Raw genomic sequence first — 23370 nt, 5'->3', positions numbered from 1 at the left:
TAAATAAGACTTTACAAATGATTGGATATATGGGGTAAGGGAATGGTAGGAGTCGAAGATGGCTCTGAGGTTGCAGATATGGGTAACTAAAGCATGCTGGTGAAATTCAGAATAATACTGAGTTTGGAGGGAAGAGAAAATAAGCTCTATTTTTGACAAGCTGAGTTTGAGATGCTTATGGGACACGCAGCTCAGAATGTCCAATAAATCAATGATCATGTGATCTGAGAGCAACCAGCATGGTCATTAAGAAGTCTGAATTGGATTGACTTTTTGGTGCTCTAGTCAGTTTCCGGATGTTCAACCTGACAATAGTGAACTGGAATAATAGCTACTTAGCATTTCCATAGTACTTGATGGTTTGCAAGATACTTTATGTACATAATCTAATTTGGTCCTCATAACAGCCTTGTGAAGGAGATACTATCATCATCCCCACTTTCCAGATGAGAAAACAGGCTGAGAATGGTCATATGACTGATGGAGCCAGAAGTTGAATGCAGATCTTTCTGAAATCTGTCTAGTGGTAAATAGACATGGCCCCAACTAAGACAAAATGACAAAGCAGTAAGCGTACTAATGATGCTGCATTGAGATCAAAGGAATAGCATCATGGAGGGTATTTGCCAGAGGAGGCAATGTTAGCATTAGTTGTAATCTTTAGCCTAAGGGAATAATTTATATTCTTAACTAGAAGCACTTTATAAAGTCTTAAACTATAAATTATTCTTTCTCAGTTCCATATTTCCCCCATCTCAAGCTCACTTAAAGATTACTGAACCTTGTAAATTCAAGGACATTTACTAAAATAAATTCAGTTCAACAATTCAATTGTCCTCATGTTTTCCCAGCAGGCCATATTCTTTGGAATGTTTCCAGATATTCTGCCAAGTATATAGGAAGGCTTCCTGTTGATTAAAATTCTACTTATTCTATTTATTGTGCTATTAAGAATCAAACAAATTTAATTTCCCATTTATTTAATTGTCTACCTACTTTATTAAAGGCACTGAGGTGGCCCACAGGATACAAAGACAAAAAGTAAAGTCCCTGTCCTCAAGGAACCTATAATCTCCTAAGGGGTGAGAGAGGGGGTTTTAGCACATAGATCACCAAATTCAAAGTAATCCAAGGAAACACAAAGTACTAACAACCATGGGGTTCAGAAGAGGCTTTCAGGAGAGAATGGAACCCAAAATGAGCACCGAATGGTGATAATTAGTCAATAAGCAAGGAGTTATGGAGAGCCTACTGTGTTCCAGGTATATTTGATGGTTGGTCTTCATAATCAAAGAGTACCAAAAGGACATCACTATGTTGGGGTCAAAGTATAGTATGTCTAACTTTGGCTACTCAGACCAATGTGAGCTCAGAAGGCTCTACCACAGGCTGGGCATAAATGATCCATATGAAGATTTAGAATGGAGATGTCTCTGAATTTATGCATCACGTTTCTTTTTAGCTACTGCAATTCTGCTTTGCTTATAGAGCACAGCTCCTTCTTTGATGCAGGTATGCCACACTGGTCATTCCTATGCCAGTGTCTCCATGTCTCATAATCTATTCCAAGGTTCTTCAGAGGGCCTGAAAATATCTTTCTATTGCTTCTTCTGACCTCCATTGCTTGCCTTGTGTGAGTTCTCTGTGATACATTATTTTAGGCAAACATATGTGACATTTGAACAGTGGCCAGACCATCAGAGTTGTGCTCTCTGTAGTAGGGTTTAAATACCTTGTAGTTCAGCTCAAGAAATGACCTTGCTGTCTGGTACTTTACCTTGTGAGGTGGTCTTCAGAATGTCCCTAAGACAAGTCAAATGAAACTGATTCCATCTCCTGGTATGGTGCTGGTATACTGCCCAGGCTCCCAGGCATACAATAATGAGGTCGGCACAATGGCTTTATAGACCTTCAGTTTCATAGGTAGCCTAAGAGCTCTCCTCTCCCACACTTTCCTTTGGAGCCTCCCAATAATGAGCTAACTCATGGATCAACCTCATCACTTTTGTGTACATTCCTGGAAAGTATACTGCCAAGGTAAGTGAACTTAACCAAAACTTTCAAAATTTATCCATTTGCTGTAATTTATGGTAACATGTATGGATGGCATGATGCTGGCTAGTGGAGAACCTCTGTTTTCTTGGTGTTAATTGTCAGGTCAAAATTAGCACAAGTGGCAGAGAATCTATCCATACTCTTTTGCATCTCAGCCTCAGAGAGAGTACACAATCATCTGTGAAGAAAAAGTTGCATACCAACTCTCCCTCCAATTTAGTCTTGGCTTATACCCTTTTCAAGTTAAATAATTTACCATCAGTCCAGTATTCAGAGTGCAGTGGAAAGAAAAACTAAAAACTAATGATGATGGCTCAGGATGAAGTGGGTGGCTTTGGCATCTGCAATTTCTAACCCTGCTCTAAGCACTCCACAGTGCCTGCTTCCATGGCCTTCATGGCCATTGACACAAATTATTCATTTTCACCTATTCTGCCAAGGAAGTCTTCAGATGATTGAGGTAAACACCCCCCCACCCCCAACTCACTAATGGGTTTGAGGTCCATTGGTTACCTCCAACCTTGTTCAGGCCATCCTCCCAAACAGTTTTTACTACAGATGTGTGTTAGATGGCAGGTAGAAACCAAAGGGTTTCAGCAACCCTGAAAGAGGCTTGGCAGCCCTCACACCGGAGGTACCAGTGAGGAATTTGATTCATTGAGGACCCCTACTGAAACTCTAATCAGCATTAATTAGTTTATAATGATTCAATAAGGGGTAATGATTGTTAGTAACTATTTTAATGTATTCATCTAGTAACACATACTTAGTCAATCACCTAATAATAGGTATTAAGAATAAGCAATGTATTAATCCATACTTTGTATAAGTCACATAGGAATATAGATTCTAATAGAATAATAATAAGAGGCCTCAAATTTTAATACCAACTATGGCACTGACTTGTGCAACCACAAGAATGCTGACAAAGATATCTCCATGCTGTTTTGCTTGAACTCCATGACCAAACCAGGCATGGGTAGAATGGAAAGTTTCCCTCCCCCCACATATTCTTGCAGAGTATGGATAGCTTTTACCATCTTTTCCTGACTAACCTAAGGAGGAGCCCATCCATCTCATGACCTAGTCAGGGAAGATATCCCTTACTTCACCCAACTCATCATCCTCCAGATAGTTCATTTTTTGCTTATTTTAGCTTATGTGTCATACGTCAACCAATGAGATTCTGTATCACACCATGCCTCTTTTACATGTGTGGGAATCAAATTCTATAAATACAAGGTCCTGGAAGAAGGGGGCATCTCAGATGATGAGGAAGATTTGAAGTCCACTTTATTAGAGGGGACCATGGACCCATTAATAAAGTGCTATTGGTGCAGAGCTTTGCCTCCGTCTCTTTTACTGTAGGTTGTATAATTTTAATCCCCACGCCAGTCTTCCCATAACACCCAGTACACCCCACCAGGCATATAATTAAGTGCCAGGGATAGAAATACAAAAAAACAAAATGGTCTTATGAGTCAAAGAAACTGACATATTATTAGAAGAAATAGTATGGTAGAGGGAGTAAATTCAAGCCAAAGGAGATTATGTGAGTTAATGTACTGATAAGAAAGATTAAAAACCAATTTTGAGGGATGATAATACCAACTGACTTTTGATTTTAACCCTTTATAGTCAAGCATTTTGCCTCTGGGATTCCACTCTCCCAATTGTTGACTATTTTACCCAGTCCATTCTTTTAGGTAGGCTCCAGTCATATTTCACTTCATTCCCAATTCCCTGGCAATCTTCTCAAAAACTAATCAACTCTGCCATTGTACTCTCCTATGATTCCATTTATCATATCTCTAACTTCCAAAGCAAAATACCTCTCCCTGGCCATTGTTGCCTTTATGTGTGTTGTTTTTACCTGTTAGAAAGATGTAAGTTCTTGGAGCATGAGGATTGTTTTTGATTTTGTATTTGTATCCTCGGCATTTAGCATAGTTGTTGGCATTTAGGATGTGCTTAATTAATGCTCCCTTCCTTCCTTGCTTCCTTCTTTCCTACCAAATATTATCATCTGACTTTAATAGTTAAATTTGCCTGGAACCCAGAACTTATGCAGAGGGTAATGGAAAATAAGTCTGAAAAGGTAGGTTGAATTGCATTTTGGAGGAATTTAAATGACAGGCAAAGTAGCTAATACTTTTGTTTTAAACATAAATTATAATTTAAACTCTACATATATACATATATATATGCACACGCATACACACAAGTTTGTTTACTTATTTATATGAAAATATAGTCTGCAACAAAATTTTACACGATGCCCCAACTGCATTCTCCCTCTGGAAACTCCTTCATTGTCCATGGTCTTTCACCGTTAACATTCATTTGCTATGTGGCCCACCATTTCTCATTGGTGACTTCCTCTTGAGCCTTCATTTTGGAGAGGGACCCAGGCCTTCCAAACTTCATTCTCTACCATTTGTACTTATGACTTCCTGGATTTCAACAACTGTCCTCAAACAAATGCCTTTACCCTTTTACATCTCTTTTGTGTATTGTCCTCCTCCACTAGAATTCTTTCTTCCTTCCTTCCTTATTTCTTTCTTTTTTTCTTTCTTTCTTTCCTTCTTTCCTTTCTCTCTCTCTCTCTCTCTCTCTCTCTCTCTCTCTCTCTCTCTCTCTCTCTCATTTATTTATTTAAATATCCAGAGCCTAGCAGTACCTGGCAAATACTAAGTACTCTATAAATGTTTGTTGCCTGTAACTGGCCACAAAAATGAATAAAATAACATATAAACCTGTGAGGCTAATCCTAACAAAAATGTTTAGCCTTTAACAAGACAGAAATAAAGAAACTACCAAAAAAGTAAAGAAAAAGGTTTTGTTCTGTGTTCCTTGTAGAGATAGCCAAGGTTACTTTAACTTTGGTGCTCTTTTTCATCCTTTTTGTTTGTTCCTTTATCCTTTTCCTAGTTTTCTTCCTTTGTTTCCTCCTCTACCTTTTTTTTTTTCTCTTTTTCATATACTTTTGGTCTTTTGATTTCACTCTGCATCACATCACTCAAGTCTCTTGGTATTTCCTTGTATGTTTCATATTTATCATTTTTATGGCACCATTAAAATACACCATATTTATTCAGTCATTCTCCAAGTACTGTACACTTGAATTGTTTCCATCTTTCACCATTACAAATAGAACAACTATTAATAAGCTTATATAGATAAGTCATTTTTTTTCTTTTTATGCTTTTGGTGAGAGGGTCATAGCAATTGCTGGGTCAAAAAGCATGAGTTTTCTGATTTACAGCTCATTGTCATTTTGATCTTGAAAATATTTGCAGGTGTCTACAGGTCCAACAATAATATGTTAAAATGTCTTTTTCTCCACGACTCCATTAACAATGGATTTTGTACACATAATATGCATACATATACATATGTGCTATTTTCATTTTCTAGTGAATATCATACTTTGAAACTGTCTCAATTAACATTATTTTCTGTTTATTTAGGAGTTTGAGTATTTTTCAAAATTTAATTACATTCAACAGATCCTTACTAAGTACCTACTATGTATAAGATGCTACGGTGTCTCAGTGTCTTTCTGTGCTTCTATATCTGTGTCTCTGCTTCTGTCTTCCTATCTTTCTTCCTCTTCCTCTCTTACCTCCCTGTAGATTCTTTAAGTGAGTCTACAATCAACATAAGTAAGTGTCTAAGGCAGGCACTTAATCATTCACACCATCATCATTTGCTCAGCCAATAAGGAATCACATCTCCCTCTCCACACCCAGTACATAGCACTAGGCTATCTTTCAGGTCACAGTCCAATGGGGTATTACTAATAACAAGAAATAGATTTGGGTAAAAATATTTTTAGTAAATAGAGATAGATATAGATAGATATAGAAATACCACATATTCAGACTCTATAGGTATGTGTGTGTATGTGTATATATATATATATATACAGATATAGATATAGATATATAGATAAACATACTCTCCAAGGGAACAATAAGTCAAAAGACAACAATGTAGTATTTATAAAAGAAGAAATGAAAACAATCTCCACATGACTGCCAGAATAACCTTCCTAAGGAATAGGCTGACCATGACCCATTGGGAAAAAAATGCTGCAGCAGCTCCTGATTACCTTGCCAAGAATGTCTCCTTAGGCAAATAGTCAAGACCCCCCACAAGTGTGGCTCCAATTTGACTTTCTAACTTTATTTCACACTATTCCATTGCATACACTCTATGTTCTAACCATATCTGATTGCTAGCTATTTCTTGACCATGATAATTATTTTCTACCTCTATGGATTAAGTTATTCCTCAAGCCTGGAATACACTAGCCCAACTTCTTTGTGGCCAAGAAAAGTTGCTTTCTTTCATGGAAAATACTCGGTTACCACTTTCTCTGGGAAATCTTCCCAGATTTCCTCAATTTTTAGTACTCTCACTCTTCTCAATGTTCCTTGAGCTATACTTATTTGTATGCATGCTGTATCCATACCCTCTCTTGGCTCCCAGTATTTTAACTGGATGTCTCCCATTCCTAGAATTCTCTCTCTCTCTTCTCATCTCTGCCTCCTGGCTTCCTTGAAGTTCCAGATAAAATCTCACCTTCTACAGGAAGCCTTTTATAATCCTTTCTGAGGGCCTTCTCTCTGTTGATTATTTCTTCTTTATGCTGTATATAGTTTGTTGGCACATGTATGTTTGCATGTTGTACTCCCCATTAGAATGTGAGCTCCTTGAGAGCAAAGACTTCCTTTTCCCTTTCCTTTCCTCTCCTCTCCTCTCCTCTCCTCTCCTCTCCTCTCCTCCCCTCCCCTCCCCTCCCCTCCCCTCCCCTCTCCTCTCCTCTCCTTTCCCCTTTGCTTTCCTTTCTCCTTTGTCTTTCCTTCCTATTTGTTTCTTTCCTTCCTCTTCCTTCCTTCCTTTCTTCCTTCCTTTCTTCTGTCCTTCCTTCTTTCCTTCTTTCTTTTTTTCTTTCTTTTTTCTTCTGGTTTTCCCAGCACTCAGCACAGTGCCTGACATATAGTAGGTGCTTCAGAAATGCTTATTTACTGACTGACTGTAGAACATAAGCTTGGCTCACTATAGAATATAAGTGCCTTCCCTCTGAGATTATCCCCAATATATCCTGTATATATCTTTTTTATATATAGTTATTCGAATACTTTCTCCTCCATTAGACCATGAGCTCCTTGAGAACAAGGGCAGTTTTTGCCTTGTGTGCTGGTATTTAGTAAAGTGTCTGGAGTATAACAGGCTTAGCAAACGCTAATTGACTGACTGGCTGGTTTTAAACACATCTTTTAGAAAGGAAGGTTTATTTGCAGTATGAAGACTTTCTTGATATGTTTTTGTCCCTCTATGAAGTAGGCTTCCTAAATAGCCATTGCTGCCTTCACAATTTGTTGTTGTTATTATTGTTGTCTATTATAGAGATAAGCTGGGGTTGATAGGCCATGCTTTTTAATTTGACACATGTGAAATCCCAATCTAGAACATCTTTACTTGTTCTCCTTTAACATTAACTCTGATGAGATTTATTATTACTTGTGTTTCCCATATCAACATATCATTGGGATTTAATGAAACATTTTGTCTAGATATGTTAAATATTTTCCTCTTTGCTTGTCAGGTTGCTGTGGATTCCATTTATTTTTCACTGACTATTTTCACCAACATGGGGAAATTTCAGTAAACATTTTTTTTTAAATATGATGCCCAGATTATTTCGTTTTCCTTAAATTTTCTGAGATGTCAATAAGCCCAAGATTGTTGGGGCATGATATTTCTTTTAGTTCCATCTCTTGGGCTTGGATATTTTCTAAGAATTTTTATAACGAAGTTTGTTGTTGCTTTTTACCCTGGATGTCCAGATGGTTGTGTTGTCTGTGAATGCATTTCTTCTCCACCAGATTTAGATCATCCTTCATGTTTCTATGGATGTCTGAAGTTTTTTGTATTTGGTTTTTTTGTTGTTGTTGTTTTTATTCATGATGATCAGTTTTTATTTATTTTTTTCATATCTTTTAATTTCCCTTTTCCTTCTCTGAGTTTTGTTTTTTTGCATTTCCTTAAGGTCTTCATCCATATGAAGTAATCTTGTGAGTTCTTTTAGCTTTATCAATTCATTTAATTTCTTTAAAATGTTTTATCTGTCCATTTGCGAATTTCTAAAAATTTTCTTTTTCCATTTCTATTACTTGTATTTGTGTAGGCTCAGTCTCTCGAAGGCATTATTTAATTTTATTGGTATATTTCTATGCTTTGCTCTTGATTGCATTTGTCTGACTATTATCTTATTTTGTATTTTTTTAGCTTTCTACCTGATGATTGCAAGTGTTGCTAATAAGTGTTGCTTAGAAGAATCTAAGTCCTTTCCATCTTCTCATTGTGACAGTTTATATCAGTGAGAGTGTATATTGTATCCTAAAGGTAAAAGGTGTCCAAGAAAGCTTTTTGAGCTAGGGAGTGAATCAGATTGGTTCATCGGAATATTTATATTTAGCATTGAGTAGAGGATAGGGGAAGGGAATTAGTATTTGAGCATTGAAAATGAACAGGCACTGTGCTAAAATCACAAAAAAAAACCCTATTATGTAAGTGCTGTGATTATATCCTTTTTATAGTTGAGGACATTGTTAAGTAACTTGCCCAGGGTCACACAACAATAAATGTCTGAGGCTGGATTTGAACTCAGATCTTTCTTATTCCAGGGGCAATGCTCTACCTACTGTGCAACTTAGTTCTCTATAAATGGATTGGAGAAGAATGAAAATGGAGGCTTACTATGCGCCAGTCACTGTACTAATCTCTGGTGATACAAAGAAAGAGAAAAGACAGTACTGGCACATGAGTATTTCACTAAATATGGAGACAACATGAAACCAACTGTCTAGAAACAAGCTATTTGCAGAAAAAATAGGAAAGAATCAACAGAGGGAAATCATTAGAATTGGAAGAGCCTGGGAAAGGCTCCTGTGGAAGGTGGGATTTATCTGGGACTTGACAGAAGCCAGGATGCAAAGAGGTGGGAGGAGGTAGGGAGCACAATGCCTTGCAGACACTAGATGCTTATGAAATATGTGTAAGCATAAGTGACACTAAATTAAAGACTCAGGAGCAATGTGAGAGAAATGAGACAAAATGAGCAATTAGCTCTCATATATATGGGTGTGTGTGTATACATATACATATATATGTGCATATGTACCTATAGATATACAATACATGTATATACATACATGTGTGTGGGGTGGAAAAATGGATATAGTAGCAATAAAATCTCTTATTGCTTATTTTTTAAAAAGATGGTAGATTTAAAAGGTAAAGGATGATACCTAAAATCTGGTGAAATAATATCAGATAGAAAACAAAAGATTTAAGCCAAATTGTTAATATTTTATTGTAAATGATTTGAAAGTAGAGACTGTATGAATAACTTATGATTTGTAAATATTGCAGAAAAGTGATGACAACAGTTACTTAGGCCATAAATTTTGGGATTATCAAAGTGCCTTGTTTTACTCAGCTGTTTATAAGTCTAATAAATTCACTCATTTTCAACTGTGAGTAATGCCCTCAAAATGAACAAAACGCCTCCATTTCTAGGGAGGATTATTCATTGTCATCTGTGACAAAAATCCCAGAGCTAAATCTGGAGAGTTAAGGCATTTTAATTTATTTTCTAATTTCTTGGATTATCAAAGCAATTTTCTAACAAATATAAAACTATTGAGGATAAATATATTTGATACTTAGCATATCAATATGTATTTGTCACTTACAAATCATCAATTTAGTTAAATATGGAAGTAGTACTTTGGTATATTTCTTCCTTCTTTCCTTCATTCAGTAAATCTATGGAACACCTGTTATTGTCATTGGGGAAACAAAAGTCATAATCCAGTTTTGTGTATTTTTTTCTTCTCCTACTTTCCAATAATCCATGGTAATTTAAACTAGGTCAGAAAACATCTATTTTTAGAATAGGAAAAGCTTTAAATGAAAGTTGTTTTTTTTTTTTTTTTTTTTTAATGCAATTTATTTATTTAACATATTTGGTTTTCAGCATTGATTTTCACAACAGTTTGAATTACAAATTTTCTCCCCATTTCTGCCCTCCCCCCCCACTCCAAGATGGCGTATATTCTGGTTGCCCTGTTCCCCAGTCAGCCCTCCCCTCTATCACCCCCCTCCCCTCTCATCCCCTTTTCCCTTCCTTTCTTGTAGGGCAAGATAAATTTCTACGCCCCATTGCCTGTGTATCTTATTTTTTAGTTGCATACAAAAAGTTTTTTTGTTTTTGAACATCTGATTTTAAAGCTTTGAGTTCCAAATTCCCTTCCCTCTTCCCTTCCCACCCACCCTCCCTAAGAAGTTGAGCAATTCAACCTAGGCCACACATGTATTATTATGTATAACCCTTCCACAATATTCATGTTGTGAAAGGCTAACTACATTTTGCTCCTTCCCAACCCATCCCGCTTTATTGAATTTTCTTCCTGGACCCTGTCCCCTTTCCAAAGTGTTTGTTTTGATTACCTCCACCCCCATCTGCCCTCCACTCCATCATCCCCCTGCCTTTTATTTTTTTTTTTTTATCTTCCTCCCTCTTCTTTCCTGTGGGGTAAGATACCCAACTGAGTATGTATGGTATTCCCCCTCAGGCCAAATCTGATGAGAGCAAGGTTCACTCATTCCCCCCTCACCTGCCCACTCCCCTCCTCTCCTAGATCTGCTTCCTCTTGCCACCTTTATGGGAGATAATCCACCCCATTCTATCTCTCCCTATCTCCCTCTCTCAGTAAGTTACTCTCTCATCCTTTAATTTCATTTTATTTCTTTTAGCTATCTTCCCTTCATCCTCAACTCACCCTGTGTCTGCTCTCTTTCTTTTACATATATATATATATATACACATACATACACATACATACATATACACATAGATACATGCATACATACACATTCACTTATATATATACATAAACATATATATATGCATATATATATATATGCATATTCCCTTCAACTACCCTAATACTGAGGTCTCATGAATCATACTCATCATCTTTCCATGTAGGAATGTAAACAAAACAGTTCAACTTTAGTAAGTCCCTTGCAATTTCCGTTTCTTGATTACCTTTTCATGCTTCTCTTGATTCAAATTTTCTATTCAGTTCTGGTCTTTTCACTGAGAAAGCTTGAAAGTCCTCCATTTTATTGAAAGTCCATATTTTGCCTTGGAACATGATACTCAGTTTTGCTGGGTAGGTGATTCTAGGTTTTAATCCTAGCTCCATTGACCTCTGGAATATCGCATTCCACGCCCTTCGATCTCTTAATGTAGAAGCTGCCAGGTCTTGGGTTATTCTGATTGGGTTTCCACAATATTCAAATTGTTTCTTTCTGGCTGCTTGCAGTATTTTCTCCTTGATCTGGGAGCTCTGGAATTTGGCAACAATATTCCTAGGAGATTTCTTTTTGGGATCTATTCGCGGAGGCAATCGATGGATTCTTTCAATTTCTATTTTGCCCTGTGGCTCTAGAATATCAGGGCAGTTCTCCTTGATAATTTCCTGAAAGATGGTATCTAGGCTCTTTTTTTGATCATGGCTTTCAGGTAGTCCAATAATTTTTAAATTATCTCTCCTGGATCTATTTTCCAGGTCAGTGGTTTTTCCAAGGAGATATTTCACATTGTCTTCCATTTTTTCATTCCTCTGGTTCTGTTTTATAATATCCTGATTTCTCATAAAGTCACTAGCTTCCACTTGCTCCAATCTAATTTTTAAAGTAGTATTTTCTTCAGTGGTCTTTTGGACCTCCTTTTCCATTTGGCTAATTCTGCCTTTCAAGGAATTCTTCTCCTCATTGGCTTTTTGGAGTTCTTTTGCCATTTGAGTTAGTCTATTTTGTAAGGTGTTGTTTTCTTCAGTGTATTTTTCAGTATTTTTTTGGGTCTCCTTTAGCAAGTCATTGACTTGTTTTTCATGGTTTTCTCGCATCCTTCTTATTTCTCTTCCCAATTTTTCCTCTACTTCTCTAACTTGCTTTTCCAAATCCTTTTTGAGTTCTTCTATGGTCTGGGGCCAGTTCATGTTTTTCTTGGAGGCTTTGGTTGTAGGCTCTATGACTTTGCTGTCTTCTTTAGGCTGTATGTTTTGGTCTTCTTTGTCACCAAAGAAAGAATCCAAAGTCTGAGACTGAATCTGGGCGCGTTTTCGCGTCCTGGCCATATTCCCAACCAACTAACTTGACCCTTGAGCTTTTCAGTGGGGTATGACTGCTTGTAGATTACAGAGTTCTATGTTCTACGTTTGGGGGGGAGGTGCCAGCTCTGTCAGAGCCGCACTCCTCCTTCCCCAAGGACCCCCAGTCCAGACTGGGCTCAGATCTTCGGCAGGCTGTGCACCCCTGCTGTGATCCGCCACTTAATTCCCCCCACCAGGTGGGCCTGGAGCCGGAAGTAACAACAGCTGTAGCTGCCCCACCTCCGCTGCCCCCGGGGCTGGAAGCCGAACCGCGAACTCCTTCCACTCCCGCAGCTTTTCCCACTAACCTTCTCCGCAGTCTTTGGTGTTTGTGGGTCGAGGGGTCTGGTAACTGCTCACGTATTCAGGGCGCTAGGGCCCCCTCCGCCCGGCTTCCGGTCTGGATCGTCCACGCCGCTCAGGCTGGGCTCTGCTCCACTCCGTTCCCAGCTCCCAGCTCCCAGCTCCCAGCTCCCAGCTCCCAGCTCCCAGCTCCGTGTGGAATAGAGCTCACCCAGAGACCATCCGGGCTGTCCTGGGCTAGAGCCCTGCTTCCCTCTGCTGTTCTGTGGGTTCTGCCGTTCTAGAATTGGTTCAGAGCCATTTTTATAGGTTTTTGGAGGGACTCGGGTACGGAGCTCACTCTAGTCCGTGCTTACCAGCCGCCATCTTGGCTCCGCCCTATGAAAGTTGTTTTATGTATAAATTTGTAGCAATAAGTAAATACATTTAGTCTTTTAGAGTTGTCTCAGAACCTTATATTGCTGAGAGGAGCTAAGTCTATCAAAGTTATTCATCTCAAAATGTGTCTGTAATTGTGTACAATGTGCTCCTGGTTCTACTCCCCTCACTCAGCATCAGTTTATATATGTCTTTCTAGGTTATTGTGAAGTCCACCTGCTCTTCATTTCTCATAGCATAATAGTATTCCATTACATTCATATACCACAACTTGTTTAGCCATTTCCCAATTGATGGGCATCTCTTTGGTTTCAAATTCTTTACCACCACAAAAAGAGCTGCTATGAATATTTCTGTAATTTGGTTCCTTTTCCCATTTGTCAGACCTCTTTGGGATACAGCTCTAGAAGTGGTATTTCTGGGTCACAGAGTATGCACATCAAATGAAGTTCTTAATCCTCACCTCCTTTTTCAGGGCCTACGATTTCTGAGTGGGACATTCCATAACCCCTCCCAACAAGAAGCCATCAAAGGCCCTCACTGCTTCTTTGGATAGATTGGAAAATATAAACATGGAAGTGGGGCCATCCTGTTTTGTCTCATTTTTCTTATAGGGCAGATGTTCTGAGGAGAACAACGGCAATGGTGGATCAATAAATCTCAAGAATTGGCAGGGACCTTGCAAGTGAAGATTTTTTTTTCATTTTTATACTTGGATCCTCGGTGCCTAGCATAGTGCCCATTGCATAGCATAAGCTTAAAAAATGCTTAGTGATTGATCAACTTCAGGGACCACATACTCCCACTCAGACCAGAACACGAATCCCCTCTGTAATAGGGCCTTCACACCTCTTCCTCCAAAGGCAACTTTATCCATTTTTGCACAGCTTTGATGATTATACTCTTTTCCCTTAAATCAAGGCTACATTTACCCCCTTTCCAATGAGTTCTGTCCTCTGAGGCCAAATTTTTTATTAACATGGATCAAAAATTATTTTATTTATGTAATAATGGTAATAATAATCAGTATTTATGGTCATTTAAAATGTATAAGATGCTTTACATGCATTATCCTACTTGAGTAAGATGAAAAATTAGTGTTAGAAGGAAAGACCTTTTGAAAATCTCCTCCATTTCTTGTTTTCTTCTTCCTTCTCTACTTCAGTCTACTATATAGGGTGAATTCTTAACTGCTAAAATGATCTAAAACTGTATAAAACTTCCTAAAATGTGTGCAATTATTCTGACCTTCAACAGCTGCAATCGGATATAAACAAGATGATGGAGTGACTAGTTAGTTGTCCTAGAGGAAGATCTCAGGTTAGATTCTCCTTTGGACATATACTAGCAGAGCAATCCTGGGTAAGCCTCTCACTGGCCCCGGGAAAGACAGTATGTTTCAGGAAAATGCTAATATGTCAAATAAAAATGCTCTCTGTCTTTGTATCTCTGTATCTGTCTCTGTTTCTCTGTCTCTATTGCTCTCAATCCCCAATAGAAAAATCCTTAAAAGCCATTCATTTATGAAGATTGTGTCAAAGTCAATAAGATTTTAATGGAATATGAGGTGCATTCCTACAAAATATGACTCTCCTTTTTTTTTGTTGGCAGGTATTGATTTATTTACTTTTCTGGATGACATTAACAACCCAGCCTGTTGATTTTTCCCTTTTCAGCTCCGTTGCCCCTCATGCTTCTCTAAGCCTATTACTGCATTGCTTCAAAATCTATTTGCTTCTGAAGCTTCAAATTCCCAACTGTCAGGCAGCAAAGGCATCTGGTAATTAATTTAATCCCAAGCCAGACATCTGCCCTGGCAAAGGGAAGAGAGGGCTTCAGGAGCATTTTTCGGTTATGTTCAAAAAACTTTGTATAAAGATTTTGTCTTGTTGGGGAAGTTATGACCCTTATATTCAAAGGTTTAATTCAAGTAATATAATAAACATCATCTCATGTTTGCATGACACAAGTCTAAATGCCCCCCCCAATTTACAGATGAAAAAAATGGGGTTTTGAGAGTTACATGGTTTGTTGACAGGATCTCACAGCTAGTAAATGCCTGGGACAGAATCTAAAGTCAGGTTTCCCAACTCAAATTTTAATATCCTATCTAGCTGTACATATATAAATAAAGAATGCTAGAAGTATAACCCATATATACATTTAGTTAAATGTGAATACACATATGCATATAATCACATTTATAGTAAAATAGTATTTTGAAACTTCCTAATAAAACTGAAACTATTATAGATAATATTTTTTTTTCTCTAAAGTTCTTTCCAAAGTGAATGATAGGTCCAGGACAAAATGGCTTTTCTGAAAGAAATGGAGTAAACCTGATAACCAAATTTATCTGTCTTGTTCACATTCTTGGCCTCCCCAGTCACCTACAGTGACTATTAACCCTGGGAACTACATTGAGAAAGGATTTAAAAAAAAGATGAATGGAAATGAGAATTTTTAACCCGAAGTGATGGGAAGGAATGAGATTTTAGAATGTTAACTCAGACTGTATTTTAACATTTGTTTTTTTCCTCATTAAAAATTCCTATAAATGTTACCTCAAATCACCTTGTGATAGGAAGTTATGTTAGAGGCCATGAGGGACTATTTGGACATCTGTCCAATTAGACAGTTTAAACATCTGTCTCTCCAAGCTAGAAATGGTATCTAGATTGATGTTTAATTAAATAAAACTGTTTTGGCATATTGATGCTTAAACATAAAGTATTAGTATTAATGTTTTTCATTGACAATATACAGCTATATATGTTATATATGTACATATGTGTGTGTACAAAACATCTTTCAAGGGTTAGATGGCATGGTTATGATTATATATACATATACATACACCCATATGTAGAAGATTACATGCAAGTAATTATATTTGTCTGTACAGTTATATAACTGTAAATAGTTATATTTAATGTATGATTTATGTACACATTGTATTTGTCTTTGTAATGTATGATTTAATGTAAATATACAGTTATATATTACTATATATATTATATATATATATATACACACCCAAACATATAAACCTGCATTGGTGAATATGTGTGTGCATGCAGAACTGAAACTGAGTTTCAGACTCAATTTTAAAGCTAGCAAGTAAGATTATTTTTTTTTGGGGGGGGGGAGAGAAAGAGGAGGAGACAATATGAAATGGGACCAGTTAATTATATACACACACATGCATACATATGTATGTGTATATATATATGTATATATATATATACATATATGTGCATGTATTATATATTTATATGTTGGATGACAAGAAATACGGCCATCACCAGTTGGCCCTGACCCACCTACTAAGTCCATTTCAAACAGAACTTGATTGATAACGGTATTTGTTGTTGTTTATGAATCACCTTCAAGAAAACTTATTGATTATGTCAACCATTACCAAGTTCTTTCTAAGAAAGACAAACAAAATCAGGCTGCATGCACATGTTTATTTCTTTCAAAGCTTGCTGAACATGCATATAGAGATATGCATGGAAGTTCGTTGTGGAAAATGCACCCAAGGACAGATAGACAAAGGGGATCTTAAATATTCAGAGTAGTTCTCTCTCACCCTTTCCTCCCTCCCATGCTCAGGATTCCTGTGTCAGTCAAAATTATAGTCTCCATATGAGAAAGGAATTTCTTATTTGGATAGACTGTAAATACAATAAGATAAGAGAATGTCAAGGCATCAGTTGAAATTATAGATCTAATGGTATATGAATGGAATGGATTATCATTGTGTGTCTTGGGGAGGGGGGAGGAGAGGAAAGGGGAGAAAATTTGAAACTCAAAATCTTATGGAAGTAAATGTTGAAAACTAAAAATGAATAAATGAATTTTAATGAAAAGAAATTATAGATCCAGAATGTCTGTTTTTTAGATGATTAACATGACTATATACGTAGCATAATATAGGTCCATAAAATGCCAAGATAAGAAAAGTCCCATTATTCAAGATAGTGTCTGGCTTAAGGTGCCTTGTCGTCATAAACAGAAGAATGCTCCTGATCAGCTTCATCTGGCGTTGTAGTTGCTGACACGGGAAGGGGCATTTTGGGTTCACTCAGAGAGAAAAGCAAAGCATGTCTGTTATGCCAGAGCACACAAGGCATTAGATTAGGTTAAGCTCAGGTGAGCCAAAATGCTTCTCCTGATTGGCCAATCCAGGTTTTAGGCCTTTCTCAGGTCTTCTTAAGGTTTCAAAATGGTTTGAAGAGGGGGTCACAATTAAAAGCATAACAGAATCTCAAAGTTAAAAGGGACTTTGAAGAGCATCCTTTCTAACCATAACTCGAGCAAGCATCCACTCCACATCGTATTAAAACAATACTCATCTTTGAAATCACTTTGAAGTCTTCAAATGAGGAAAATCCTGAAACATCCAGTCCCCCTTCATTCTGAGATAGTTCTAATTCTTGGGAAGCTTTTTCTCTACCACCACCCCCCCACCTTCCTTTAAAGCTAATTTATTTATTTTATTTTAATTTCCCCTCAGGGATAAAGAAGAAATGCTGTCAGCCAAGTCAATTATAATATACCTTTGTAAACTAAATGGTTTAAGCTGAACTATACCTCAAAACCTTCCAAACAGGAAGTATGATTATTGACCTCTCTGGCTTAAAGTCTCAACTAAAATCCTACCTTTTGCTTGGCCAAACACTTTTTATTCTAGTGCCTTCCCTAAGCTCCTCACTTCCTCTTTATGCTTCTTGTTGTTTCCCTCATTAGATAGCAAATTCTTTGAAGGTCTCTTTTTGTATCCCTAGCACTCAGCTCAGTTTCTTGTACATGGTAGGTGCTCAATAAATGTTTATGATAAGTTAATAATAGTAATTTATTGCTGACAATCCAGCTCTAAATCTATGATCCTTTCATCTTATAAAGTTAAATCCTCCTTTTGTCTGTATTGGATCATTCTGATCTTTTCCTGAGCATATCTAATTTGCAAGTAAAAATCAGGCTTTTCTGATTCTCCTAGCCCACCCAGTCTTGCTGGTAGAATGTAAGGTCCTAGAAGGAAGGTCTTCTGGCCTTTTTGAATTTGAATCCCCAACACTTACCACAATGTCTGCCAAGTATAGGACTTTTAACAAATTCTTAACAATGAATTGATTGTTATCAAGTTTATGTTTGTTCCCTCTTTCAGGTCAAAAGAATTCAACTTTTCTTAGCATGTAATTAACGAGTCTGTAGGCAAAATTTTACAACTTAGATGATACCCCCTCACATCCTAATTTTTTTTTTATGATTTCAGTCCTTTCTGCTGGCACATAATGTTTGGCAGGAAAGCATATACAAATGATATTTCATCTATAAACATTATTAATATCTGACATCTACGTAGCATTTCAAAGTTTGCAAAAGCCCCTGAACTTTGCCACACTGCTGTAAGACTATGTCTTTGTTTGAACTTTCCCATATTGGCTTTTTGCCTGAGGCATCTGCCCTACCTAGATACTCAATAACCCTTTCAACTGTCCTTTCATTGTGGCCTAACCACTTGATTCCTTTCATTGTCTGCACCTGGCCCACACCGGGCTACTTGCCACTCTTTAACCCCATTCGGATCTCCCCACAGTCTTTTTCTATATATAAGTATCAGTCTTGTTCCCACCAAATTCATACATTTCCTAGAAATATTGCCCACCAAACCAGTGCAATAATAGAACTTCACTACTCTGACTGGAAGAAGGCTTGAGTAGTCAAACTCTTGCCCAGTTCCCCTGCACTTCAGCGTTCCCAACACCCCAAACCATAACATTCTGGTATTATCCCTATGTAATTGATAAGAAAGCCTAGGTTCAATGACTTGCCTATGGCCATACAGCTGGAGCAGCTAGATGGTGCAATGCATAGAGCACTGGGCCTAGAATAAGGAAGACTCAACTTTATGAATTCAACTCTGGCCTCAGGCACTTATTAGCTGTGTAACTCTGTCCAAGTCACTTAATCCTGTTTGGCTCAGTTTTCTTATCTGTAAAAATGAGCTGGAGAAGGAGATTCAAACCACTCCAGTATCTTTGCCAAGAAACCCCAAATAGGGCAAGGACAAATAAATAAATACTAGTTTTTATTTCATATATACATTTAGATAAAAGGGAAATTTTAATTCATCAGTCTTGGGAACAGAAATTGTTTAAATTTCTGGATAACTGAGGGAAATATTGTTTAGAGAATTTTTTAAAGGAGAAAAAATGTAGATGAAAAATTTAAATAAAAAGGTTGTAGAAAGTGAGATAACTAATCTAGTTACTGGGATTCAGTTTACATATATCTGAACCCAGATTTAAGCAAACTTGAAAAGCCTAAGGAACTCCTAGGATATTAATATCACTTAGCACATGATATTATCAAAGAGATTCCCCATAAGATTTCTTTAAAATACATTTTTTCTTTGTGTTTTTAAAATGTCAATTGTCCAAAACTGTATTTATGGAAGAAAGTAAGATGTATTTGTTAGTGTGTCTGTTATTTCTGGATTGTAAGTATTTGCTATTAAGCTTCAATAAAGTCTTTTTGCTTCTACTGCCATTTTTCCATGTGTACAATGCTGATACCAATAACTGCTTAAATTATGCTGCTTTGGAGAATGGGTTGGTCAGCATTTGTGAGCAGTTTTCAACAAAGAGCTTAGCTTTATTAAAATGCTCATCTGAGTTGTAAAACTCCTGAAAATTCTCCTTGCAAATAAACTGCTAAAAAAAAAAACATCCCATTAAATGTGGTACAAACAAATTGTAGTCAGAAGTCAGATTGCTTTATACTCCTGCTGTAGACCCCATAACCTGAATGGGGCCCATTTCAGCTAATGATCCAAAAATTAGCAAACTAAGTAGTAGTCTCAAGATGTGATCCTGGTGTCAAGTGAGCTTTGGTTCAATTTCTTCTAATATAATTTCATCGGTTGTCATCAAAATCAGAGTTTCTGGAATGGGGTTTTTTTGTTCAGTAGTAAGTGGCTTAGGATAAGGACCCTGTCGTTTGCTTCTTTTTAAGGAAACAAGCTGTCCCATGAGATCGTTGTGGGAATCAAAAGAGGTAACTTGGCTAAAACACTCAGTGATCCTAAAAGTTCTATATAAATCCCAAATAATATCAGTGATCATCAATGCATTCTCATTAGCCTTTACCCCTTCCCCCAGAGTGATAAGTGAGGTGGAGGTAAGAGGACTGAATATTCAGAAATATCAAGAATGACTGTCAGGTAAGAGGCATTTTACCATCCTGATGTTCACATGCAATGGAGATCTGGCCCACACCCTGAGTACTTCAAAGTGGCCTCTCCAGATGAGGAAGCTAGGAAGCCTGCTTCCAGGAAGTTGGGATGACATGAAAGGGAAGTGACTTGCAGAGAAGGTGGAACATGTCTAGACAGTCTGTACCTGGTTCTAGCAGGATAAACAAATGGTGAAAAGGGAAACACTTTGATCGGCCTTAATTGCTTTCAACCGGAACTCTTGCCTCAATCCTGGCTCACAGAATCTGGTGAAAGATAATGGATTGTTTCTCATTTCCTTGGGGCCATCTCCCCTCTGGGTTTACAGGGCTGCTGATCAGCCAAAGTGATAAAACAAGAGATGTGGTGGAAGCAAAGGTCTTTTGAATGCCTCTACGAGCAATCAATGAGCTTCCTTGTGGTTAGCTCACCAGAACCAGGTACAGAATGACAAGTCCTCCATGGTCTCTCCAAGGCTCATATTATATAGTATCCCATCACACCTCTCCTGGAAATAAGCTCTCTGCTTGGAAAACAGCCAGCAGAGGAACTCTGTGCACGACCATGCTTCAGACCCCTATTATGTAGCTTATTCATTATTCATGTATCCAAAGGTACCTGCTCATTCTGGATTGGGGTAACCAGTTCCCTTTGTCTTCTGGGATAGAAACAGGACTGTCTTGGGCCACTAATAATAAGCTTACACTTCCTAGGAGGTCTGACTTCCAAGTTAAATAAGTTTCTACATTACTCAGAGAGTTAAAATTAATACCTGGGGGGCAGCAAATGGATTGGCATGTTGATTTGTATCCTTACTACTAATATTGGTAGTGGTCTAGGTTCAAATCATACCTTAAAAATACACTGCAATATGATCCTGGGCAAGTCATGACTCTTGGTGCCCTGATCTGCTTTCACACGGGTTGACTGAAGGGAGATGTGAGGCAAATCACAGATGTGCAATACTTGTTAGTATGGCTCCAGCTGGTGGAAGAGAATTACTATTTTCATGGAACAACCAGGAAAGCAAGGAGGTAAAGTCAAAATCTGTTAAAGATTTTTAATTAAAGTCCTGTATTTTGAGGAAAAAAATGAACAAACCGACTCAGAATTGTGAAAAAAGAGTAGATTGTTTCTGTTGGGATGATAGGCCTGGAGAAGCTTTCTGGAGTATATGACTTCTTGCTTAATCATGAGGAATGATATTAAGGTCCTCAGTGCCTAGCACAGTGCCTAACACATAATAGTTGCTTAATAAACGTTTGTTGATTTGATTCGACTTGACGTGATATCGAGTATAAATAGCAACATATATTGATTTCACTTTTGAGAGGGAAATTTATGGGAGAAAGGCATACTTAGAATTAAAATTAAAATGCAGATTCCAGAAAATCTTCAGAGAGAGCAAATATTGAATGCCAATTGGAAAAAAAAGTACAAAGTAGATAACTTAGACTTGTTTTTCCTCTAATAAGCAATGAATAGAGCCAGCTACAGGGCTGCTGGCTGATTAAGAATGGAGGGAAGAAAAAAGAAAAAAAAGAAAAGAAAAGAAAAGGTCTCATTCTGGGATACAAGCCAGTTTGATAGCAAAGATGAAGATAGTATAAACCATATTCAAGTAAGCATAATAAGGGGAGAAGGAGGAAGGGAGGTGATTCACTCAGTCGGCCCATAATTTTTCCCATGTTTTTATTAAATGAGACTTCAGGCTTAGAGCTGAGAAAATACATTGCAAGCTAGGCTGTGTATCTCTTATTAATCTAATTAATAAGGAGCCCCAACTTTCCTCAAGGAGCTATTTTGAATTCACAGAATTTTCAGTTAGAAGGAACCTCAACCACCATCTAGTCTAGCCCATATATGAAAGGAATCCCCAGTATGACATAGTCAAAAAAGTGGTTAGCAGTCTCTTTGCTTAAACTCCAATGTGAAATATTAACTGGACACTTTAAAAGAAGTTTGGGCTTTGGAACTATTTTTGCCTTTTCTTATTCTTCTATTTTTATCCAGTGTTCTACTTCCATCCTAACTAAGCCATTGGGACTTTCTTCACTTATACCTTTCGTCTTCCTTCTTTAGAGGGAGGAGGCTTTTTTTCAATCCCCCTAAGGTTTGATTATCTGCTCCTTGTTGGTTCCCACATCCTTTAATGAGAACATTACCTTGGTAATCTTGGCTCCTAATCAGCTTATATAAAATCTGACTTCTGTGCTAAAATGCTAAGAGAATAAATTTATTCTTCCAAAAGTCTACTCCCCAAATCCTACTGGATCTACAATTCTCTTTAATTTAAGGTCGACTTATCAAATTGTACCAATTCTACATACCCATGCAGTCTAAAATCTTAGGTATAGTTTATTGAATGGACCCATGGTTATTGGTATAGAGAACACCCAGAGGAGGATATTCCTTCAACTATTTTGGGTGGTCCACTTTTCCGTATGTCATACTATTAATGAATTGCCTAGTCCAGTTAGAAGTTATGGGATTTAATCAGGCTCACGCAGCCAATATAAGTCAGAGGTAAACTCTTTATCCACTGTGCTACTGATCACTTCCAAATCTGTATTTCTATCCCCGGACTGTATCCTGGGATCTAGACACAAATTTCCAACTACATATAGTTCATTTTCAAGTGGACATCCCACCAGTGCCTCATGCTGTCTCTCATCTAAAAATATATACATATATATGTGTAAATATATATATATATATATACATATAAGTATATACACATACATACACACATATGTAGGAAAACATTCCACTGTCCCTTCAATGTGAATATAATTAATAAAAATATATTCTTCATTTCTGAAATGTACATATTGTGTATAAATCAACGTTATATTTATTTTTGTGTATTACATCCCCCTCCAAGGCTACAAGGTTTATAAGGATAGACAGTAGTCATTTAAACTTTGTATTTCCTGCAAAATTAGCTCACTGCTCCAAAAACCATAGATATATAATATGGCCTTGTTGAATTTAACTGAATCAGTTATACTCAATCTTACAAAACCTAGTGCAGGACTCTTCCATTCTCTCACTTTAAAAAATTAAAATCTTTACAACTTGGGTGGCAATAGATATAGGTGATACTGATGGTCACCTATGACACTATATTTGTAGAGACCATTGGCTCAATGATCGAAA

The sequence above is a fragment of the Trichosurus vulpecula genome, chromosome 4, assembly GCF_011100635.1.
Source record: "Trichosurus vulpecula isolate mTriVul1 chromosome 4, mTriVul1.pri, whole genome shotgun sequence".
In the NCBI taxonomy this organism is placed as follows: Eukaryota; Metazoa; Chordata; class Mammalia; order Diprotodontia; family Phalangeridae; genus Trichosurus; species Trichosurus vulpecula.
The sequence above is the reverse complement of the archived record's forward strand: the minus strand, read 5'-3'. Positions refer to the sequence as shown.